This window comes from Bubalus bubalis, chromosome 1 (assembly GCF_019923935.1).
Source record: "Bubalus bubalis isolate 160015118507 breed Murrah chromosome 1, NDDB_SH_1, whole genome shotgun sequence".
NCBI lineage: Eukaryota > Metazoa > Chordata > Mammalia > Artiodactyla > Bovidae > Bubalus > Bubalus bubalis.
In genome coordinates, this window is record NC_059157.1 from 30,622,643 (window position 1) to 30,638,299 (window position 15,657).

Sequence of the window (15,657 nt, forward strand, 5' to 3'; positions counted from 1 at the left end):
GGACTGCAAGGACATCCAACCAGTCCATTCTAAAGGAGATTAGCCCTGGGTGTTCTTTGGAAGGAATGATGTTAAAGCTGAAACTCCAGTACTTTGGCCACCTCATGCAAAGAGTTGACTCATTGGAAAAGACTCTGATGCTGGGAGGGATTGGGGGCAGGAGGAGAAGGGGATGACAGAGGATGGGATGGCTGGATGGCATCACCAACTCGATGGACGTTGAGTCTGAGTGAACTCTGGGAGTTGGTGATGGACAGGGAGGCCTGGCGTGCTGCGATTCATGGGGTCGCAAAGAGTCGGCCACGACTGAGTGACTGAACTGAATATATTAATATTATTATATTATTTTATGTGAGACTCTGACATGATTTTCCTCAAAGCAGCATAAATAATTATTAAATATATACTTTTCTCAATCAGCTATGTTAGGAACTGGCACTAAAGGAAATTAGAACTATATGCATATATTCATATTTTGTTGAGACCATTTAAAACCTCTCTTCTCATAGCTGCAGCAGACTCTCTTCAGACACAACTGAGCGACTGAACTGAATTGAACTGAAGCCACAGCTTCCTTTTCTGAAAATGGGAACAGTGATAATAGTGTTACCTACCTCACAGGGTTATTGTGAGGGTTGAGGGAGGTAATGTATAAAGAGCATAGAGTTTAATACTAGGTGCACATCATAGCTATTGCCCCCATCATTCTACCACCATCTTTACCTGCTGAGGAATCAGGAGAGCATTTTTTTGGGAGGCAAGTTTGCGTTGTTTTTTTTTAAAAGATATTTTTGTGGGGGGCATGTGGACCATTTTTAAAGTCTTTATTGAATTTGTTACAACGTTGCTTCTGTTTTTTGTTTTGGTTTTTTTGGCCATGAGGCATGTGGGATCTTAGCCCCACCCTCCCCATTAGGGATTGAGCTCATGCCCCTGCATTGGAAGGGGATCCCAAGCATTGGACCACCAGAGGCGTCACAAGTTAGATTTTTCAACGCGTGTATTTGCAGTCCATGGGGCTGCAAAGAGTCGGACACGACTGAGCTGACTGATTTATAAACAGTTCAATTCAGTGCATGTAAACATAATTGGTGGCATGCGTGCAGTGGCCTTTTTGGTAGGAAGGTCTCTGGGGCTCCTTGACCTCGGCCATCATCAGACTTGCTGTGTTTTCTTTCTTCACACTGCCTGGAGGAAGTGTGTGTTGCAAGAATGTCCGAACTGAATCTCTACCCAAGTCCCATAGAACCGAAACAGTTCAAAGGTAGATTAGACGTCTCACATGGCAAGGATACACCTGCCCTTTCATTCAAAATTATTTTAAGTGTAAGGGGGTAAAGTTTCCGGACAGTTCCTTGAGTGAATTTGCATTTGTGCCACTTTGAGTCTTTTTCTTTCACGCAGTGGTTTCTGCAGAGCAGTAGGGCTTACATTAAGTAGAGAATGACTCACGTGCTTCCTCAATGGATGATGCAGTTCTTATGCTGCATATACTATGATAAACAGCAACAAATAAACGTGATTTAACTTGATACTCCTGGAAGTATTCTGTCATAACTTTAATTTTTGAAATCGGATATTTAAAATGTTGTAGGAGAAGGAATGATGGCATTACAAATGTAAGGCAACCTTAGGGAAGAAATTTTTAAGAAATTTTGAATCTTATTTAAAGCTTTTCTTGGGCTTCCCTGGTGGCTCAGATGGTAAAGAATCTGCCTGCGATGCAGGAGGGTTTGATCCCTGGATTAGGAAGATTCCCCTGGAGCAGGGAATGGTTAACCAGTCCAGTACTCTTGTCTGGGAAATCCTGTGGACAGAGGAGCCTGGTGGGTTATTGTCCACGGAGTCGCAAAGAGTCAACATGACTGAGCGACTGACACTTTCACCTTATACTGTAAATAAATATTTTATGTATGACATTGGTAAAGTAAAATGTATACCTATTGCTTGGTGGAACTAATGTAAAGGCAATAATAATTTTTAAATGGCTACCTCAGATGTCAAATCTTAAAATATTCAGCAAAAGCATTCCCTCACTTTTTAATATACAAAAACAATCTGTATTGAAGTTTTCCATTTCAGGACTGAAAATGTGCTGTTACTAACTCAAGCATGGTGCGTGCCTGATTAGTTTATAATGTAAGTACAGTTTAAGGAAGAAGATGCTGATTGTCTTGTATAACATGGGAACAATAATATATTGCAAGGATTGAAATAACTTGAAATTAATTACAGACCCCAAATCCCTTCTTTGCTCTGAAAACTGAAAGTTTTTTATCATGACTCATTTGTCTGTATAGTCTGCCCCAAACTGGCATGAAGCTATTTATAGCTTTTACTAATCCCAATCAGTGTGAATGTTCCTGTTTTACTGCAGAAATATTGCTGTATTAGATTAAGTGGTTCTGCTTTAGAGATTGCTGGGGGTGTTATGCTCTATATGTTATATGCACCATATCGTCTCTCTACAACCCCAAAGCTGCTGAATTCTAAAATATATACGGTCCAAGGATTTTGAATAAAAGAGCAGTTATCTCCTATGACCTGAAGACCCCCTCATCCTGCTTTTTTTTTTTCCCCCAGGGATAGTCTCTCTTTACATCTGTTTAGAGGCAAGGTATAATTATTAGTAAGGCCCCATTCATACTCAGAAGTGTTCCATTTTGGACCACAAATAATATGGTCACCATACTGACCATCTGTGCATTCTGGGTGATGGAAAAGGCAGTGGTGATGGGCCTCAGTAAGTTTCTTATGAATTTCTATATATACCACTTTGAAATAAATATGATTCCAGATTATATCTTGAAACCTTAAAATAATGGAAAGCAGTGCTTGTAAGAAATAATTTTTAAACTGTAAAAATATATACCCCAGGGCTTTCTCAGACAAATTAATCATTGCATTTATATATACCTTCCTTTTTTTGAAGGGTAGATCAGTATTTTCTTCACTGTAATTGTTTGTGTACCAGCCTTCTTTTACTAGGCTGTCTCCCCTCTCTGTTCCCCCTCTCACTGTCTTTCCTGCCTGACATCCACAGTCAGGTCCTAGTTTATTAACTCAGCATCAATCTTTGCCATTTGCTCTTGAACCTCATGGAGATTCTTGACTAGGGAGGCGGATAGGTTTGGAGTCTGGCCTGGCCTGGGGAGACTAGGAAGTCTTGCCCAGGACGTGCTTGTGAAGCTAAGACGTGAGCCGTGTGAGTCAGCGGGTTGCCTTTGAGGATGGCAAGTACAGAGGTCATGGGTTGCCCTGCTGACCCGAGGGTCAGGGAGTAGGCCAGCATCGGGAGGGGAAGCCGGAGCCAGAGCCGGTGACAACGGTGAGCTTTAAAGGAGATCATGTTTATGCTTTTACAAGAGTCTTCTGGTTGCCGGGCAGATAACAGACTGGGGTTGAGAGGTGCAGGGGAGCCATCAGAATGGACTTGATTGGTGTGGGCTCCGCTGAAGGCAGGAATTGTTCTTGACTCCCTAGTTTCACTTTCTGTTCTTACAGTGTTGTAGTTATTCTCCTGGGGAAACCGTAACTATGTGCAGTGCTTGTTACTTGCAGGCCAGAGCAGTTACTGAAATGATCAGTTGAGAGAGAGCAAGTAGAGCTGAAGGCTTTTCAGGCTTCCGTTTTCTCCACGTTGAGGAAAAGTTGTAAATAAGACACAAAAAGCAAAAAAAAAAAAAAAAAAAAAAAAAAGCCCCTTACTCATGGTGGGCTTTTCTTGAGCCAAGTGCAGGAAATTGGCTGTTGGGATCAGGAACTCTTGTCATGAAAGAAGACAAAACTATGCCGGCCAGGAATGCCCGCTCTGGGGGCTCTGCTGACAACTGGGACTGGCCTGAAATGCCCCCCAGAGAATCCTGCAGTGTGGGGTTCCCTGAAGACATCAAAACCCGCCATCTCTGGGGGGCTCAGGGACCTGGCCTTCTGACTTCCTTCTTCTGCTGCTGACTTCACCTACAAGGTAAAGCAGTGTCCACCTGGAAGCCAACCTCATGTTTTAAAATCTAAATCTAGCATCTGTTTAGTCGCTCATTTGTGTCCGACTCTTTATAACCCCATGGACTGTAGCCCCCCATACTCTTCTGCCCATGGGATTCTCCAGGCAAGAATGCTGGAGTGGGTTGCCATTTCCTTCTGCAGGGAATCTTCCAGACCCAGGGATCAAACCCTAGTCTCTTTCACTGCAAGCAGATTCTTTACTGTCTGAGTCACCAGGGAAGCCCCAAACCTAAGTAACTTCAATCAAGTATGAGTTCAATTAAATATGAATTCAGATGTTTGACTGGAGATAACTCTTGGATGCTGAAGTCTGAGAGCCTTCTCAAATATGCAGGCTGGCTTTTGGGGTCATCTGTTCATTTCCCACATACCCTATACTTAAAATGTGTGTACCGTCTTCCCTAGAAAATGAAGCTTCAGGGTTCCCTGTTCAGATCGTTGTTGCTTGATTGTGCAGCCCCTTATGGGTGGACAGATAAGGTGATTGATGCACATACTTCATACAGTCATGGTACCCATGGATTAAGAAAAAACTACCAGCAGTTTAGTTTAAGCACCTCAGGAGGAATTGGCTACAGTTTGTTATATTTGCAGAAATGCTGTTGCTTCCCACTCTGGACAGTAAATCACTGGCATGTTTGGCTGTCTTCTTTTTTGCCAAGTCTTTTTCTTTGCAGCTAATTTCAGACTTAAAAGTTGCAAAAAAACTTACAAAGAATTTTCCTATTTTCCCAACCTCTGGAGAGAAACTTGCCAACCTGAAGTCCCAGCACTCCTGAATCCTTGAATGTATCTATCCTGCAAACAAGGATGACCTCTCCACGTGACCATCAGATTCATGAAATGGGCACGAGAACTTTCTAACCCACAGATCCCATTCAGATTTGCTAGTTGTCTCAATAATGTCCCTCGTAGCAAAAAAAGAAAAATCCTGTCCAGGTTCAGGGGGTCGTGCTTTTGCCATCTTTCCTAAGCATCCGTGAACTTGAGATTTTTGATGACTGCAAGCCAATTATCTTACCCAGCATCTGTCAGTGTGAGTTTGTTGGCGGTTTCCTCACGATTAAATTCAGAAGATGCATTTTCTGCAAGAATATCTCGGACGTGACGCTCTGTTCTTTTTGCCTCTTCTCCGGTGGCGTATGTCTTTGACTTGTTCCTTTATTAGTGATATGCATCCGATCATTTGAGTAAGGAGATTATCTGTCAGCCTTCTGTACTGTAAAGTTATTTTTTCCCCTTTGTAATACAGAATATTTTGTGCGAGGTACTTTGACACTGTATAAGTGTCCTTTTCTCATCAACCTTTCACCCACTGGTTTGAACTTGTGTCTTGACTGAGTAATTACTACTTGGATTGCTGCCAAACGGCAATCTAGTTCCATCATCTTTCCACAATTGTTAGTTGGCACCGTACTTTGCAGAAAAGCTTTCTCTTCTTCCTATTAAGTTTTTTGTAGATCCCTATTTCATTCAATGGGGTATAACACAATTTTATCATTATTTCAGTGCTCCAGTTGTCTCAGATTTGGCCAGTGGGAGCCCCTTCAAGTTGGCTACTATATTTTTTTGATGTGCTCCCAGTGTTCTTTGATCATTTCCTTTCTTTCTGGCTTCCAAGATGGTTCAAGCTCATTTTCAGCTTTCCCTGATTTAGCCCTGGAATCAGCCATTTTCCCAAGAAGCCTCAATGCCCTGCCCAGTTGTGGTGGGGCCATCCCTGGTCTCCAACTTGCTCAGGGATTGCCATGCTGTCCCAGGGTCCAAGTGGCAGTCAGACCTCCTCTGGTAATGCCCTGCATCTTGGCCACCATCCTTGATAAGTAAGGACAGCGCTAGGCCCGGCAGAGATCATAGGCATTTGTTCAGACATTCCCAGTCAAATGTATTAGCTGAGCCAGACAAGATTGCTTATCTTTAGTGTCCAGATATTTATCAGGAGCTGTCATATCAACGAGAACAAAATGAGCCTTGTGGTAATAGTCGAATCTGCATTGGTCAGGGGAAGCTCTTTTGGAAGGATAGATTTAAAACCAGCCCCTGAATTCCCAGAGAGAAGTGAGCTGGTATGTAGAGTGTGGAGGACCCACAGGGCGCTGAGAGACTGAAGCTGTTTGGAGTTTGTGGGCTGGGGTGTTGGCACGCTTTAGAGGTCCTGAACCTAGAAGTGAAGGGGAAGCAGAAGGCCTCATGGGCAAGTGATTGCTCTTCACGCACGCTGATGGCTGTGGAAATTGACAAATACCCACAATGCCTAGCACTTCCGTGGTTTTCGGTACCTTACAAAAGTGTTCCTGTGAAATCAACTCTGAGATGGTGGAGCAGTGGCTTCTATGGGGTTTGTCTGCCTTCCGGAAATAGTTCCCTGGGTTAATCAGTAACCGGCAGGGCAGGGCAGGGCAGGGCGCGCTTTCCTCCCTTCCTGCTTTCATCAGACCCCTCCAGGTCCCAGGTGGCCCATGCTCAGGCCAGGTGACCCTGCTTTACGGCAGAGGCAGAAACTAAAATGAAACCACTGGAAAATACACCCAGTGATTCAAGTTTGGAAAAAAAAAAAGATTCTTTCCTGTTGCTTCTTAAAGAAGGGATGGAGGTGTAAAGGGGTGGAGTGTGGAAAAATATTTTTATTTTGGAGTATGGGAGTGGGGAAACGCTGTTTTCCTTACAAATTACAAAAATAAAGCCGGGCTGAACAGGATATGCAGCAGTCCCTGTTGCTGATTTCCACCAGCCAGGAAGGTACTAAAGGGGGCAGGAAGTGTGACTTGAAGGGGGTGGAGCTGGGTAATGAGGCTCCGATGCTTTCTACTCATCAGGTCAGGAAGTGCAGCCTGACCAGAGCTCCAGGCCAGCAAGGGCTCCCTGGGCGGGCGCTGGGTCAAACTGGGAGGCACTGGGATCTCAATGCCTCTTTATGTGGTTCCCAGTTTGGCCTCATAGTCCACAGGCTAAGTGAGGGCCTAAGACGCCTTCTGTTTCTTTATTTATTTTTAATTTTTCAATTTACTTTTCCATTGGAGTGTAATTGCTTTACAATGTTGTGTTAGTTTCTGCTGTAAAAACAACATGAATCAGTTATATATGTACATATATCCTTTCTTCTTGAACCAGCCTCCCACTCACCCCCCGACTCCCCATCTCAGGCCTCTAGGTCATCATAGAGCATCGAGCTGAGCTCCCTGTGCTATGTAAGCAGCTTCCTACTAGCTCGCTGGCTTTACACACAGTGGTTCATACATGTCAGTGCTATTCTTCTGTTTAAATCGGAGCTCTCCCACCTTTTGTGAGCGTGGACAAGTTGCTTGACCTTACGTGCCTCAGTTGCTTCATCTATCAAATGGGCATTTTAGTAGCAACTGCCTTCTAAGGTTGCTGTGAATCAAGTGAAATAATGCCCCTGACCAGCTTAGAACCTGCCAAACACTTAATCCTCGTTAGCTAGTGTTGGGATTGCTGCCGCGTGGCGTGAGATACTCGGGGCAAGCCCTGTGTTCAAGAGCTCACAGGTCTAGGCCAAGGTAAGGATGATTCACAGAAGCTCAGCGCTTACCAGCAGGGCTGCCTCCCCAAAGATGGTTCAGCTTGCAGAGGGTGAGTCAGGCCTTTTCAAACCAACCAGACTGAAAATTGAGAGTAACAGTGTGTCTCAGTGTCAGGTGGATAACCTGCCTTAGCAGGAAACCCACAGGGCTGTCTCTTGCAGACACTTTGTTTTTTTCCCGGCACGGGGCCACTCACAGTGACTTGGAAAGACTACAGCTGGCCTTGAAACTATGTGTTCGTCTTTGGGAACAAATGGTTCTCCCTTCACACCAGGCACATCCCAGGTGTTCAGTAACCACTTACAGCCAGTGGTTACCTTGTTAGACTGTTTGGATACTGGTGCTTTTGTCCCTTAGTGACTCTTTGTGACCCCGTGGAGTATATAGCCAGTCAGGCTCTCCTGTCCATAGGATTTCCCAGGCAAGAATACTAGAGTGGGTTGCTGTTTGCTTCTCCAGGGGATCTTTCTGACCCAAGGATGTCTCCTGCATTGCAGGAGAATTCTTTACTTCTGTGCTACCAGGGAAGCCCCAGGACATTGGTACCACTTGTTTTACAGATGAAAAATGTGGGTCACCATCACATGGAAGTCACAGGACTGAGATCTGACCCTGACCTGTCCACTTAGAACATGTCCATTACTGCTGGAGGGGGCTGGTGTACATTTATTGGCTGCCTTCAGGGTACAAAGTACAAGGCTAGATGTTTCAGATAGTTCTACATGTTAACATGTGTAGCAATGTTAGCAGAAGTTTGTCTCAGTGGAGTAAGGCAAAATGCAGCGAAGACTGTAAGACAGCATAGGTACATGATAGAGGCAGTGCATATTATGGATTTAAGGGCAGTTTTGAATTCGCCAGTGTGGGCTTTGTGGAGATGGCATTTGAACAATCTCTAAAGGGCTGCCTGACTATTACCAGGCAAGACTTCTCCTGGGCTCTGGCGTCACATATCTAATTGCCCACATATCTAATCTGGCATCTCTTGGGATATCCCAAAGATACCTTAAATTCAATAGACGTGAAACCAATCTCAGTATTTTTCCCCTCTCTCTCTCTCTCAAGTAGAAGTATAGCTGATTTACAATATTGTGTTACTTTCAGGTGTACTGTATAGCGATTCAGCTATACATATACACATAGTTATATATACATAGATATGTACATATTAAGTCTTTTCTATTATAGCTTATTACAAGATACTGAGTATAGTTCCCTGTGCTATATAGGAAATCCTCATTGTTTATCTATTTTATATACAGTAATGTGTATCTGTTAAGCCCAAACTCCTAATCTATTTATCCCGACCCCCGCAACTGACCTTTTCCCCTTTGGTAACTGTAAGTTTGTTTTCTACATCCGTATGTCTATTTCTGTTTTGTAAATAAGTTCATTTGTATCATTTCATTTTAGATCCCACACATTAGTGCTATCGTATGATATTTGTCTCTCTCTGACTTACTTCGCCTAGAATGGTCATCTCTAGGCCCCGGGCAGCATCACGGATGGACCCAGAGATGATCACACTAAGTATTTCTCCTCTTAAACCTTCCACATTCTCTGTTGCAGAGTGACATTACCACCCACTTGGTCTGAAGAAGGACGAAAGGAGGTCACAGAGCAGTCTGAAGAGGGAAGGGAGTCAGACATTCAGAAAGAAGAGTGGTGCCCTCTGTTTTTCTTTCTGGGGTGGGGGGCAAAATCATTTGCTGGGATCAATGAGTGTGGAAGTGAGGGTAGAAAAATCTGAAAGTGCTCCCATGGAGAATGAGAAACACTGATGGAGAAGGAACAACAAAAAAGACAGAGACTGTTTGAAAGCTCTGGTGAAGTGATAAACCATAAATCTATAATGGTATTATTATGATGATGACTGGGTACCATTCGGCCAGGGGCTTCCCAGAAGGCTCAGTGGTAAAGAATCTGCCTGCCAAGCAGGAGACGTGAGTTCGATCCCTGGGTCAGGAAGTTCCCCTGGAGGAAGAAACGGCAACCCACTCCAGTATTCTTGCCTGGAGAATCTCAGGGACAGAGGAGCCTGGCAGGCTGTAGTCCATGGAGTCTCAAAAGAGTCTGACATGACTTAGCGACTAAACAGCAACTATTCAGCCCAGTCCTGAATTTTTGCCACGTGAGCAAACAAGAAGAGGGAGGCAGTGAGACCTGTCTGCAGTGAAGTGGTTGGGAGCTGTGTCTGGGAAGGAGTGGGCCCCGAGAGTGGACATTCTTGGGAGACCAAGCAGGGATGCGGAGTGTGGCGGGCGGAGGTGGACCCTCTTGTGGGGGAGTGCACATCTGCACAGATGTGACCTGTGACGTGGATGTTTAAGGCTTCCTCCCTGGGTGGAGACCTTCTGTTCTCTTTTGGCTACATTGAGAACTGTTTTGTAGAATGACCGTTGGCTCACCTGCAGTACTGAAAACCAGAGATATTTTGGTGTCTTTCGAGCACATGTGTGGAGGCTGTAGGTCAATTTCTCTGTCAGCTTACGGTTGTGATTCAGAGGCTAAATTGCCCTGTTTCAGGTGCCAGGGTAGTTTGTGGTCAGAAACAGGGAGATTTTTGTAAAGGAGCTCTGGTAATGTCTTCTAAAAGGTTATAGAAAACATGCCTAATAAGAAATTTGCGGGTGTGCAGTGGTGAATATGCAAAACGGTAGTTTGGATAATTCTCAGTATGGGAAACTGGCTCTGCGGTACTTAGAGGTATTTAGACTTTTAATTTCATATGCGGTTGTATTCCATTGATGAGGAAATCTATTCACCTTTGGCCTCCCAGTTTTCCCATGACTCAGTTGTTTAGTAACCATATGATAAGTATATGTATTACTACATACACTTACCTGCATAAAAAGTATCCTAGGATAATAAAAAATAACATTCTTGACTCACAGACTTAGAAAATGAACTTATTGTTGCCGGGGAGGGAGGGTAGGGGGGTGTGGGGAAGGGATAGTTAGGGAGTTTGGGATGGACAGGTATACACTGCTCTATTTAAAATAGATAACCAGCAAGGACCTACTGTATAATGCATGAAACTCTGTTCAGTGTTATGTGGCAGCCTGGATGGGAGGGGAATTTAGGGGAGCATGCTATGCTATGCTATGCTAAGTCACTTCAGTCATGTCCGACTCTGTGTGACCCCATAGACGGCAGCCCACCATACATGTATATGTGTATATGACTGAGTCCCTGACAGTCCCTGAAACTGTCTTAGTACTGTTAATCGACTATACCTCAATACAAAATAAAAAATTAAAAAAAATAAATAACTGATTCTTAAGTCCTGGAGATTCTTATTCAGTAGTTCTAGGATGGGGCCAGAGAATCTTTTTTTTTTTGATTCTCCGGATAATTGCACATACAGGTTGGGGTGCTGCTATAGGTGAAGAGAAAGTATAGCAAAGTATAAATGTGTGTTATTAGCATTGGTATCTCATTCTACATAAGGCCTTGAACCAGTGTGATGAGGATAAAGATGATGATGATAACAGTCATCGTGATGGTGATTTTTAATTTTCAATTCCAACTTCCTCTAAGTTCACATAATTTTGAACTGAAATTCTTATTTTTTTTCAAAAGGTACATAAAAGTCAATATGAGGAGCACAGGATGTCATGTAAGAGGAACTTACATTTTGGGAAGGACTACTATATATCCAGGAGAAATCACCACTAAAAATTGCTATATTATATTCCTACGAGTGTGTCCCCACTCGTGTGTTTTCCTTTTCCGCACAGCCACCATCCTCAACAGAGCAGTAGCTCTGGCCACTGGCTTCCTTGCCTTCATGTGTGGAGTGGTGCTTGGTTCATGATGAAATGTGGCCATTCAGGACTTTTCAGTAATCCTGCAAACAAGCCCAGTGTCTAGTGGGGCATTTGAGAGCCTCCAGCAAGACCTGAATTCAAATCTTGGTTCCCAGATTCAAATCTGGGGGCTTGGGTGACTTGGACACTTTTTTTTTTTTAATGTACCTTTGTAAGCTAGGCTTTCCCTCATCTCTAAAATAGGGATCAGAGATCAGATCAGATCAGATCAGTCGCTCAGTCGTGTCCAACTCTTTGCGACCCCATGAATCGCAGCACGCCAGGCCTCTCTGTCCATCACCAACTCCCGGAGTTCACTGAGACTCACGTCCATCGAGTCAGTGATGCCATCCAGCCATCTCATCCTCTGTCGTCCCCTTCTCCTCCTGTCCCCAATCCCTCCCAGCATCAGAGTCTTTTCCAATGAGTCAACTCTTCGCATGAGGTGACCAAAGTACCGGAGTTTCAGCTTTAGCATCATTCCTTCCAAAGAAATCCCAGGGCTGATCTCCTTCAGAATGGACTGGGTGGATCTCCTTTCTGTCCAAGGGACTCTCAAGAGTCTTCTCCAACACCACAGTTCAAAAGCATCAATTCTTCAGCACTCAGCCTTCTTCACAGTCCAACTCTCACATCCATACATGACCACAGGAAAAGCCATGGGTTTGACTAGACGGACCTTTGTTGGCAAAGTAATGTCTCTGCTTTTGAATATGCTATCTAGGTTGGTCATAACTTTCCTTCCAAGGAGTAAGCGTCTTTTAATTTCATGGCTGCAATGGGGATAGTAATACTTCACTGACAAGGGCGATTGTGAGGGTTTGCGATGAATGTATTAATATGTGAACTATCCAGTCTGTGCTTCTCAACACTGGCTGACTCTTATGAAGCTGCCCCATGTTGATACGTGAATCAGTTGCTCTGTCCACATCAGCAAAGAGGCCTTTCTTAGTTCTGCTTCGGCCATAAACACCAGCGCTTACCTGCCTGACTCGGCTTGCAGTCTTCTGTCTACGTAAGTGATCCCGCCCTACCCTGTAAACTCTTTCTCTACCATAAAGCTTTCGCTTAGGAACCCATCTAATAATGATTTATGAACTAGTTCACCTAGTTGGCATTTAATCACCCACTGCCTTCTGATCTCTATTGCAGTCTTTTGTTATGATAATTATAGTATTATTAGGTAGCTTTATGTAATTTATATCTCATGCCCCCAGTTAATTTACTAATTCCTCGAGGGTAGTGATCATGTCTTACACGTCTTTGAATTCTCCTCAGCATTTAGCAGACAGTTCCTCGTAATAATGTGTGTTGAATAAATATTTGGTGGTACCCTGGATGAATGGATATCGCAGACAGTACATCCATAGGGGGAGAGGGTCCAGTGGTTAGAACTGTGAGAGAGGGTTAATGGGTGAAAACGGACTCGAGTTGGCTTTTGTCGGGAGGGTGACATTTATGTCGGGCTGGCACGTGGCTATGTGAGGAGAAGCAGCAGCCTGCACAGGCATATTTAAAACAAATGATGCAGCTGCAGAAGCGATGGGGCAGGGCACCACTGTGATTGGCTTCTGTGACACAGCCTCCAAGTTAAGCCCTGTGCTTATCAGCAACTTTGCTCCCAGGCTTTTGCCTGCCCTCTTACCACGCTGTGACCCACCGTCTGTGATGCTATAACTGGGAACTGATGTTTGGCGGGGCTGCTGGTGGAAGATCTCTAGGTTTGCCTCTAAGTGAACATGCCTTTATTTCCTCTTCATCCTGAAGGAAATTTTCACAGTATTTAACATTTAAAAAGAGCAATTATTTTCTTTGGGTGCTTTTTAAAATTTATTTTAACTTAATTGTTTTGGTCCCGACACACAGCATGCGGGGATCCTAATTCCCCAGCCAGGGGCTGAACCCACACCCCACGCAGTGGAAATGCAGAGTCCCAACCATTGGACCGCCAGGGAAGTCCTACTTCAGGAGCTTTAAAGGCATCTTTTCCATCATCTTTGTGTTCCATGGTTTCTGTTGAGTAGTCACTATAAGGCTTCTGGGTTTTGTGTTTTTTGAAGATCATGAGCTTTTTTTTTCTTCTTTAAGAACCTGTTTTCCTTCTGCTGATTTTAAGATTTTTCTCTGTTTTTGGTTTTCATCAAAGGTACTACACTATGCCTAGGTGTGGCTTTATTTATAGTAGTCAGTTTGGGATCTGTAGTGAGTATAAGAGAATCCCAGGGATGGCAGAGCCTGGTGGACTGCTATCTATGGGGTCGCACAGAGTTGGACACCACTGAAGTGACTTAGCAGCAGCAGCAGTGAGTATAAATTTGTGGTTAGATGGTAATTGATCACTGTCTCTTGAAATATTGTTTCTGCCTCATTCTTCTCTCTTAGCTTTGTAGAACTTCCAACTACCAATATTTAGATCTTTTGAGCTTCCCTCGTAGCTCTGAAATCATCTACCTGCAATGCAGGGGACCCGGGTTTGATTCCTGGGTTGGGAAGATCCTCTGGAGAAGGAAATGGCAACCCACTCCAGTATTCTTGCCTGGAGGATCCCATGGACAGAATCCCACGGACAGAGGAGCCTGGTAGGCTACATATAGTCCATGGGGTCACAAAAGAGTCAGACACAACTTAGCTACTAAACCACGAGAACTTTTTAGGTTTAAAGTACAATCTATCAGTGCTATGGATTTTTGATCCTTTATTACACATATCCCACTCTTTTGTCTCAGTGCTTTATTTGTGTCTGTTTTGTCTTCTGGTTCACATTTTTCCCCCACTGATGTCAAATGTGTTGGTAAACTCATCCACTGAATTCTTACTTTGAAATGATCAGTAGTTATCCTTTAGTGTAGAATTTCCAGTTTTACAGTGTTCAGTTCTCTGAAAAAATTTTCCACCTTGTCTTTTATTTCCTGTGTTAAGCATAGTTGTTTAAAGGCTATGTCTGGAAACACTGGTGTCTGTGTATCCATTAGTTCTGTCTAAAGTCTGCGTATGTGTCCCTATTGGTCCGTTTCTATTGTTTACTACTTTCCTTGGTTTTCTATTTTGTTGTCTTCCATCCTCGGATTCCTAGCTGTATTGATTGAATGCTGGCCGTTGTATCTGAAAAGTACCAGAGAGAATATAAATCTTAGGATAATGTTATCTTTCCTCAAGATATGTTTTGAGGTGACTTCAGGTAGTTCCAGATCATTTCAATTTGATCAAGGCTTGAGATTGATCAAAAAGCCAGGCTTTAGTGTTTGAGGCTAGTCTGTTTCTATTTCGTTTTACACTTTACAGGACTTTTGTGTTTGGGAGTGGGGAGTTCCCAGGACTCCCTTTGCCTAGCTGGCTCCTGACTTCAGTTCTTATGCCTTTGCCTAGCTGGCTCCTGACTTCAGTTCTTATGCCCCTGGTCACTGGAAGTGTCCACAGCCCTGCTCAGCTTCGAAGGCCTGCAGCTTCCTCTCTGGGTTCAGCAGTTGCTCCTAGGCTTGGAGAAGAGCAGCCCCAAATATCAGGCTTACCTTCCTGTGTTCCTTCCTTCCCCCAGATCTTGCCTCCTAATTCTTTACCACCTCGTTAGTTCTCTGATGTTTCTAACCGTATTTTGAAAAACACGCTTTGTTCAGGTTTCCTAGTTATTCACTAGGGGAGTTAGGTCTGAATTACCTACCATGCTATTACCAGAAGCAACCCCCCTCTCTCAGCCCAGAGTTTTATTCTCTAAATCCAGCAAGGACATTAGAAGTCTCTGGTACTGAACATTAACATGATTTAAGTGGTGTTTTAGGATGATTAACATGTCAGTGGTATGCAAATCAGAGAGGGGTTGGAAAAGTCTCTGTAAGTGGAACAGTTAAAAGACCATCCGAGTGTTTTCTGCAGCAAGAGGAAGACAGATGTTAGGGTTTCTGAGCCTGGGCATTGCAGACAGACCTGAACGAGAGTCTGGGTTCCTGGGCAGTTCCCCAACCTATCCCCTCATCTAAAATATGGGTGATAAAGGCCCTACCTTCTGGGGTTGAAGAGAAGTGAGAAGCTCCCAGAAAACCCTGGTTTTCATGGCTAGCATCTAGTAAGTGCTTAGTAAGTGGCCTACTATTCTAAGAGCCAAACCGCAGTTATTTAGGTTAAAATTCAAGATCTCGGTTAGTGGCACTAATCAGGACCAGAGTCAGTATTGTCAGCCTCCTGGGGGATGTGAGTTTGTTCCTTGAAACACAGTGGACAGCTCTTGTGCCTTTATGTAGCAGCCCTGGTGCCCGTAATATTCTAAATACTTGTCGTGCACGAAATTGATTTATAATCAATGCCAT

General features: G+C 43.9%; 1 protein-coding gene across 4 annotated transcripts in view; it reads left to right on the forward strand.

Annotated features, from left to right (window-relative positions):
* The window catches only part of IRF2 (interferon regulatory factor 2), an 84,808-nt gene that overhangs the window by 21,522 nt on the left and 47,629 nt on the right, over positions 1–15,657 (forward strand). The window contains exon 1 of one of the 4 annotated variants that reach the window (XM_025280241.3): positions 3,045–3,328. The exons of the other annotated variants lie outside the window; for them this stretch is intronic. The gene's annotated coding sequence lies outside the window, so the exon portion shown is untranslated. Of the gene's footprint in view, positions 1–3,044; positions 3,329–15,657 lie in introns of those variants that run through there. 4 annotated transcript variants of the gene reach the window in all.